General features: G+C 37.1%; 1 long non-coding RNA gene across 2 annotated transcripts; it reads right to left on the bottom strand.

Annotated features, from left to right (window-relative positions):
• Nucleotides 1–1,883: 1,883 nt before the first annotated feature.
• Nucleotides 1,884–7,173, bottom strand: LOC124865391. 2 transcript variants are annotated; one of them, XR_007037569.1, is made up of 3 exons: nt 3,787–7,173; nt 2,021–3,544; nt 1,884–1,953 (listed from the first exon to the last, which is right to left on the bottom strand). It is a non-coding gene; the product is annotated as an uncharacterized LOC124865391 (long non-coding RNA). The 2 variants fall into 2 exon arrangements; XR_007037570.1 differs by having other exon boundaries at nt 1,888–1,953; nt 2,044–3,544.
• Nucleotides 7,174–9,815: the final 2,642 nt, after the last annotated feature.

Genomic DNA, 9,815 nt, shown 5'->3' with positions numbered 1-9,815 from the left:
TCTTTTATATTGACATTGTCTGGTCTCTGAGTGTGATTCTGCATGTGGGTCAGGAAATGTTCTAGGAACATGACAGCACATTTCAGTTTGTCATAGGCTTGAGCCTTGGTGGTTTCTGGGTTGTTCCTAAACATTCTAAAGAATTTCCATTTATCTGATGTGGGAGTTTAGGAGCGGATAAGCTAAAGGAATAGCTCCAGCACCAAACATATTGACAATTTACGGACTATGTTCAAAGGCCAGGTCCATGTAAGGAAACTCTACTATTTCTTTTTTTTGTGTGTGTGTGTCCTGTTTCAGGCATACCATATGGATCAGATGGTTGCCTACATGTGCCAGAGCAATTTTCTTCTACAAAAAGGATATCTCAAGACAGTATCCTAACTGCATGAATACTTTTATACAACACTGTATTTCTATATTAAATTAAAAACTGAACACAGATGAATTGCAAGTAATAAAGCACTTGATTTGCCATTTCTAAAAGCCATGAAGTAAAGGTTTTTTTTTTTCCTTACAGCCTGTTGCTTGTTTTAAATTGTGTTGAGTTTTGCTGTTACTGATTCCTATTGAACACAAATGAATGCTGCACGTGTCTTACCAATCCGAGGACTGACACAGTTGCCCATTGAGATCAGTTGAGATAGACCACATGCCACATTAAAGCAGACTGAAATGCAGATGGACGTTGTGTTCCTTCATTACACATGCACTAAACCTCTTGGCTGGGATCTTGCTGCTGGTGAAGGCATCTGTGGCCACTTAACCAGCTGTAGCCTGGGCCCGTTGTGACAAATAGCCAACCCCCTTTATTTCTCAAATTGCTAGCACAACATCACTAGTAAATGTTCCTTTCAGATTACTTAAAGTGTCAGAATATTATCCCAACCGCCACCTCCTGCCTTGTTTCTACATCTGCTCGTATATCTTTATTTCTACTTTTGCTTGTCTCACTCTCACTCTCTTGCACACGTTTATACAGACAAGCACAAGTTCATGTGTAAGGTTAGGATCTGGGTGCCATGACAACAGGGAACATCAAAATCCAATTAAATGGAAATTCCTCCCACTTCACCAGACCGACAAATAACTTCCTCCAACCCCTTTTCCCCCCTTTGCATAAAAATAACCTCTGAATTTGTAAGATATCTGCACTTTTGTAAAGATGATGAAATTATTACATCAATCAAGCCTGTGGGGAAAATGAGAAGTCCAGGTTTTGTCAGAATGAACAAGATGTGACTTACAATGTGAATAATATTTTCCCGGATGTAAAGCTGCCCTAAGTCAAACAGTTATAGAGTGATAATCATCCACATCCAAGAGCTACTTACAAGTAATGTTCATCCTTTGAAAAGTATCTGTGAATTCTAAATACAGCAATGTGTTTGCAAAATGGGTCTTAATTTACAGGCCTATCTCAATAAATTCTTGCTAATAAATATTTTGATTATTTTCTTATTAAATAACATCTAAAAGTTAATTTGTTTCACTTACCTGGATATGTCTGTGTGGGCTGATTCTAGGTGCAGTTCACACCTTGTGAATTCCTTTAAAATTATTAAATTGGCTTGGCTTCATAATCCACTTAGGGCTGTGGTTATCCCTTTTACTTGTGCATCTTTTTTTAACCACACTTTATCCTTCTATTCAACTTTCTTTTAATATGGTTTCATACAGCACTCTGTGAATGGCTAGCTTCTTTGGCAATGATCTTTCGTCATTTACCCTCCTTGTAGAACGTGACTATCAGCTGGAAAACTATCAAGTCATCACTCTTCTCTTTGATTGTGTAGGACATAACATAACATAACATTAAAATCCTGTTTTTGTCATTTTGTTTGTTGCCGATTTGACCCACATGCAGAAAACACTCAAAAAGATTATAAAGTTCAAAGAGTTTATTTTATCACAGGATCGTGGAAGGCGTGGTCCGGGACAGGAACTCCTCGGCTGCATGGAGAGGTAACAGGTAAGTGGTGGAATGTAACTGTAGGATTTGCTGTGTATTGCATCTTACAGTTGTAGGTGTGGATGGCTCACTGGAGGAGATAAGGTTCCGGGTCTGGTAAGCTTGGTAAGCCTGGTTACTTAAGTTCTGATCCTTCCCAAGGAACTTAGGTTCGGTGCGTTCTTTCAGATGGAGTCCAGAGGTGCCGCTCATTGCACGGTGGACAGGGTTCGCTCGGAGGAAGCTGAGGTTATGGACTCCAGTTGCTACCAGCGGAGCTTGACGGAATATCCAAACTTGAATTCTTGGCATGAAAAGGCGAAGGCTGGTAGGTTCTTCAAAGGAACTTGAGCTGTGTCCAAAACTGAACCTGGAAGCAACTAAGGACCAAATCAATAAGTCTAGGCTTAGCATAAACATGGAGTTCGTTTACTTTGGCCAGTTGAATGTACCACAGAGGCAAAACACTGAGGCTTCGAAGTACTTTCAGCATCCTCCTTTTAAACCTCCCAGCTGATCACGGAGATGGAAAACACCTGTCCTTAACCCAACAGAGGACAACCTAGGGGTGAAGCACAGTTAATAGCAGGCACAAAATAAAGTCAGCAACTCCCAGAACCCAACAGTTTTATATTGGCCTATGTAATATTCAGATTATCAAAAAAGCTACACCTGATATATCTGACACATGAGGTTGATAATTACAATTAATAGAAATATATCATTCTGTGTATAAACTGTACAATGTGTTTCACTTCTTCAATTGATTTACTAAAGTAATTTACATTTTAGATCATTTTTATTTATTAAAATGCACCCGTACTGCTGTTGTCAGCCAGCAGACGACATACAAAGGCAACCTATAATTAACATCCTAAAGACCTGGGTTTACAGAACTTTGCAGCCACAATACATCTGTGGATGCCCATCTGGTGCTAGATTTCCATACTGTATTAAACACAGTGGGTGTCATCACTCACTGCCACCCCTACATTGGCACTGCCAAGCCCCCTGAGAGATGTGGAGAGCTGGGCAAGTCAGAAAACAGGGCTCCCTGCCTCCGTAGAGTGGCAGCTTACATGTTATGCTAGGTTGTTATGAGAGGTTGGACTGGTAATGTCCCTCAAGGGCTGCCTTCCTGTTGTGCTTGTGGGCTGATGGGGTGTTGGGGGGTGACAGAATGCCACAGCAAGACTAAACACGTAGGTCTCAGTATCACATTAGCCCTACTGCAAGCCTTAAGACGCCTGCCACAGCAGATTGAGAGTCCAGGTCCACCACCACAGTTTGAAAGAAAATAATTAACAATTAGCCTTCTCATTAGAAATAAACAAGCTGCATTGCAGAGGAAACTATTGCGCTGCTGTGGACCCATTTGTGTAATAGGGGGAAGCATAGATATTTCCTTGAAAATAGCGAACAGCTCTCCATGTGCTGATGAGTGTTCATAGCCCACAGGGCTCAGCGGGGTTTGTGCTTCCTACACCATGCTGCCCAAACCCACGCACTCTCATTTGCACAGAGAGAGAGGAGAGAGAGCGAGGTCGTCCAGTTTGGTTAAAGCATCCTGTTTGCCTCTGCACCACTCCACACCTGTGGACAGACACTGAATTTCAACCACTTCTTTTATTTTAACATTGTAAAAAGGCATCTTCCTGCTCTTGTTCACGGAGCACAGTTCAACTCCTCGATTGTGCTCAAGCCTGCAGTGCATTGATTGTCGAATGCTGACTCAGAGTGACTTTTACAAATTGTAAAATAAATCAGAAGACACCAGAGAAAACACACTTAATAAAATCCTCTGACAATTGAATGATAAATTTGCTGGTCTGTACCTGAGTGTGCTTTGAATTGCCTAGGGGTTATTGCTGTGTACTTTATCCACGGCTGGTCATTCATCACCTGAGCACAGCATCAGCCACAGTCGCTCATTCACACATGCGGAAAGGAAACAGCAGAAAAGCAGTCAGGAAGGTATTTTTGCAGTGCAAAGGAAAATGTATCTGACAATCTAAAGTAAACCATTGTTTTCAATTTTTTCATGTTCTGTATGTTGGATTAAAAAAACAATGTTACCTGGGTCTAAAGGGGTGGAATTAAGTACATTTTGTGTAACATCAATTCCTACCATCTGCCTGAGATTTGTTTGTCACTTTTTGGTATAGCATGAATGCATTTGGATGAAGGGTGTAGAATTCACAGTGTTCTGCAACATTAGGACAGTGTACATAACTTTTGTACAAGTGCAACCTAATAAATTTGAATATCATTGAAGAGTTAATTTATTTCAGAGATTCACCTCAAAAAACTCATATTGCACAAATTTATTACAGACAAGAATATATATTTTATGTATTTAGTTTTGTTACTTTTAATAATTATGGCTTACAGCTAATAAAAACTCATAATTTAGTTTTTTCAGAAAATTTGATTATTTAATAATACTCAGTTGTTTTTGTTAGGTTGTCTTGTTGCACTTTAGGTTCGGTTTATTTTTTTTGTTTATTTTTGTGTTTTAAGAAATGCACCTATTTGTCGAGGCACAGTGATCGAATAAGATCTTTAAAATAATTGCTTCTATAAAATCAGTGTGCTCATTACATTTTACTCTAAAATATTACAGCAGCTTAGGGTGACAAACGAAATATTTTAGGCATTAGGTGCCATTTTGTTTGCTTGTAAGTTCAAAGCAAACATAAGAAAGTTCTTGTTTTCGACCTTTGACCTTTTCAGATTTGGACCTTTGAACATGATTATCATACTAGAAGAGGTTGCTCAGGGTTTCGTTTGGCTAGATCAGGGTCATAATCTCCAATGTTTCATAACGGTTGACTGCCCCTAAATAGGATCATAAGCATAAGCAATGGAAATAGGGTGCAACACGAAATATTAAGAAAATAGTATAGAATAAAATTTTATTCTATGTGAGATCAGTTCATTTTCATGAACATTCATTGTCACAATTCCTAAAACTACTTAAATAAGAGGAGTAACAAACTAATGCAATGCTTATATACATGGATCTGAAATGCCTTTTTATGTGTACAAATGCAAGTAGGTTAGAACAAAATAACAAAGTGGGTGTGGAATAAGGGTACGTGACAGAGGTATGAACTAACCCAACTAGATCATTTCAGTGACAATAAAGGATTTTTCAAACAGCAGTTTATTAACCTTTGGAACACTGAAGAGTACAAAAGCTTTATGTCTAGATTCAAGTTTATATAAGAAAATAGGGTAACTTACTGTTGAAATGTTAGTATTATCATAATGTTTTTATTCATCTTCTTTATTAAATTCCAGTCAATTATTTAATGAATTTGAATAAAAAAATAATCAAAATGATTAAAAACAGCCTGCACACTAACCTGCAGTAAACATAGTATTTTGATTGTTGGCACAGAACTACAGATCTGCTGCAAGTGTTTAAATCCTAGGTGTGAGTTTTCACCTCAGTGTGTGACCACCCACTTCTTCTACCACTGATAAAGGGTGTGAACATACATGCAGAATCACAGACAATGTTCTTCTTTTGTTTTACTTCTTGTGCTCTTTTGAACAACTGCAAGAATGTCTCTCTGTCAGTTATCCTTGTGCAGCAACGTTGTGATCCATAACACCTTTTCTTGGAAAACTTCCCAAACACTGGGAAGTCTCTTAAATAAAAAAAATAAATATATCATGCATATTTATAAACCTGGCTGGCTGAGGCTCTATAAAACTTTATGACATATTCATACATAGAGTCTTTCATGCGCACACAAGTTAAAGTTCTTGCTAGCTTTGTTGTGTGAAAGGATATTAAATTTAAATAGATTACACAAAAAACTTAATTACTTTAATTTATAATCCATGATAAAATGAACTACATTAAAATCAAACAATGACTTTTTTGTGTTGTTACTTTAAATGACTCCCTGTCCCTTATTAGATATTTACAAATGCCATTCTTACTTAAATAATAGAAAAATAAAACTGTGAAGAAAATGGTGGCACACACAACAGTACAGTGGAAAGATGGGGTACCACAAGTACATAAAAATAGAGACAAAAGCTGCAGTCTAAACATGACTAATGGATTCTACAGTAAGAACAAAGTGACAGACCCCTAGCTGTCATTTAAAAACAGTGGACATCTTGCCAAATGTATCACTTGTGCTTACTGGCAATGTGTTTTCCTGTGAGCCACTGCTGTTTATTTCTCTTCCTTCTGTCAGGAGAGAGCTGCAGCGCTCACCGCCTTGGTCTTGTAATTTCAACTTCTGACATCCGCAAGACTGTAGAGGGTTGTCTTATGACAGAAATAGACTTTTTGTTTTTGTTTTGTGGTCTTTTTTTCCTCGTTTCCTAACAACAAAGCATCTCTGTATCAAAACCGCAATGGGTGTACCTTGAAGTGAGAGCCATATATAGAAATCATGTAAATCAGGCTTGAAATCTCACTGTGGTGGCTGCATACCCAGAACATTTCAAACACCTTCAGAGGAATGATGCTGACGGAGTAAAGGATTTGTTTAAAAAGCAAAATTAGCCAAGAATGCCCTTTGTGCTAATGGTACACATGAACGCTGCAGTATAACTTGGAATACATTAATGAAAACTATTTCATTTTCTGTATGAATGTAGCAATTAATACCCCAGTAAGTCGAATATCGCTTTGAGCTGAAAATAATTCTCCTTCAAACTAACTTGTATGTATTTTGAAGGAAAAAAAATCTAAAGTTTTTTGAGATCGATACGTAATAGCTTTAGATTTAAAAATACTGTGCCGGTACACTGCACAGTGTGATGTGAGATCAATAGAGAAACGCATCTGGTTCACAGCAGGAGAAGAGAAAAGGGATCAATAATAAGCAAATTTCCAGAAACTGCAAGAGGTATTGGCTTTTTAATTACCCATTTTTCTCTAAAGGTGTATCAACGAGTCATAATAAAGAAATGCTAATGTTTTGTGAGAAACTACGATTTCAGCAAAAAAGAGAAAAGCTTGGGCAAGTACAAATTATATGTATAAATCCAAATGTATTTATGCAGTTTTTTCTTACCAAAATAAATATCTAAGCCAGGCTTTTGGGCTTCCTGATATTCTCAACCGTTCTCATTCACAGTGTTAAAAGTTGTCGTTGCCTATCTATCTATCTATCTATCTATCTATCTATCTATCTATCTATCTATCTATCTATCTATCTATCTATCTATCTATCTATCTATCTATCTATCTATCTATCTATCTATCTATCTATCTATCTATCTATCTATCTATCTATCTATCTATCTATCTATCTATCTATCTATCTATCTATCTATCTATCTATCTATCTATCTATCTATCTATCTATCTATCTATCTATCTATCTATCTATCTATCTATCTATCTATCTATCTATCTATCTATCTATCTATCTATCTATCTATCTATCTATCTATCTATCTATCTATCTATCTATCTATCTATCTATCTATCTATCTATCTATCTATCTATCTATCTATCTATCTATCTATCTATCTATCTATCTATCTATCTATCTATCTCTATTTATTGTTTGAGCCTCCATATTTCCACTGTTTCCTTATGTCTCAACTCTCTATAACTGTGTATACACTCCCCACCTGGCTTAGGGCATTGCATCAGCTTACTCACCTGCCAAGCATCAGTTATTGGCATTTCAGTGTTTCTGACCCAAGTTTCCATCTGGTCCTTGCTAATGTTTTCAGGTCTGCCACTGTGGTGCACACACTATTGTGGCTAGTAAAGTCTAGTGCCTCCTGTAACCGAATGTTCAATGTTCACTGTTGCTTCAGCTTGGTGCCTCCACTGGCTTGCTGCCAAATACACCATTGCAACACATTTGACCAGTTGTGTAACATATGCAAGCCAATCAAGCTACAAGCTGGGGCATTCTGCAAATGTTGGTCATCATGACCTAGGTAAAGAAATAAAAAAATCACAAAGTGTGCATAAGCCTTGTCATATTTTTGAAGTACAAGTATCTGTGGAGCAGATTTGATGAACTTTGCAAACATACATAACTGCACCAAAACACTGAAGGGGAAAACACTAAAACCACTCACCTATCAGTAGAGCTTTCCCCTCTAGCAAGACAGCAACCCTAAAAATAAGCTGAAGTCACTTTAGAACAGTTTGGATTAAAGCTTATTAATGTGGCAGATTGGGTCTGTCTAGACTCAAATCAAATTAAGAATGTTTGGCAAGATTTGAAAATGTCATGATCTGTCTGTGTTAGGTTTTAAAGTTTGAGTTCTATCTGCTTTCTCTGCACTGCCCTGTCTTCTGTTGCTGGCAAATCAGTTTATTTATTTTGATTATATTCATCCTTGTGTTTACTCTCTTAGATTGCTGTGCCAAATGTGTTAGTTTATATTTCCTTCTAGATCTGTATGTGCCATCAGGAACTGAATTTGAATTGCTCTGACTGAATTTGTATTTGTGTAATTTGAAATTAAATGCATTGGTTTGAAAATGAATTTCACTAAACTGAAAATGCATTTTATGGTTTGAAACTGAATTCATTTGCTTTTAAAATGTATTTTGTTGTATTAAAAAATTCAGTTTGACTACTTTCACTTTCAGGTCTGTAAATCAATTTCAATTCCAAAATTCAGTTTTTTGTGTCACACATCCGGGTCCTTGAGGATAGCCACAGATTAATCAAACACAGGTTCATCGATTTACGTTTCACATCAGGTTAAACTTCCTTTACGACATGTTGAGATGGAGCAGTGCAGCTACATGAGCTTGGCGGATGTCAATCACCGAGTCAAATGAGCATCTATAAGAAGCGTCATGTAAACAAATGATGGTCAAACAGTAACACTTATGCTACCTGTAGCTAGTAGCTAAACATGCCAGATTATCATTGTGTGCCGCTATGCCGGTCCACGTTTCTCTTGCCCTTACCTCAGTGTAACTTCTGTTGCCTAGCAACCCTGTTAGCGTGAAGTACAAAGCTATGAAGCTGAACAAATGGAGCCTGAAGTTTAATAACGCTGTCTCTACTGTAAATAACTACACGGTTTTTATTTCCTCTTTTACATATTGTTGATGGCTTATAATGCTGTTTTGTTTTAAAATGTTATTGTTTTATGATCTTGTTCATTATTCAGCCATTTAAAATGTTGAAAATATTTTTTGTGTTCATAGATATAAATCTAACACTAGATAAAATACATTGATGACAAATACCATTTGTTTAATTTATTTGTAAAGCTTTCAACAACTTAAACACTAACATATTAACTTTAGGAACAACGTTTAAATCTGTTTTCTTTGCAGAGCATAATTATAATAATAATAATTATATTAAATAAACCAAACATTAATATTAAATTTCATCTGACTAAATTATATATGTTTAACTTCCATCCATTGGGGAAACCCAGCGGGATTTTGAAAACAATGTGCCGGAAGTCAGCTGTTCTCCCGGATTTTAGCTCACCTCAACCACCCGGTCAGCTGACAGCTGGCGAGGCGAGCCGCCTGCTGGGGCAGCAGACGAACACATCGGCGCATTTGTGCAATTAAGTGATATCTTGATAAACTGATCAGATATTTCACAACTACATTCTCGTCTAAAAACAATGTAAAACTTCAGTTGTTTCACAAAATGTGCAATATATCCAATTTTATTCACAACTTTTTTCTCTCTCGGAGATTGGACAGCATTCGTCCTCCAGGACGTTATCGGCCTACAAATGCAGTCCTGAATTTGGACACAGCAATAGTGAATGACATCCGTGAATCAGTACATCTGTGTTTGATTAATCTGTGGCTTCAAGGACCCGAATGTGTGACACAAAGAGTTGAATTTTGGAACTGAAATTGAATTTAAGTGAAAGTAATCA

Source organism: Girardinichthys multiradiatus, chromosome 3 (assembly GCF_021462225.1).
Source record: "Girardinichthys multiradiatus isolate DD_20200921_A chromosome 3, DD_fGirMul_XY1, whole genome shotgun sequence".
Lineage (NCBI taxonomy): Eukaryota > Metazoa > Chordata > Actinopteri > Cyprinodontiformes > Goodeidae > Girardinichthys > Girardinichthys multiradiatus.
Note: the sequence above shows the minus strand (reverse complement) of the source record. Positions and strands in the feature narration are given on the sequence as shown.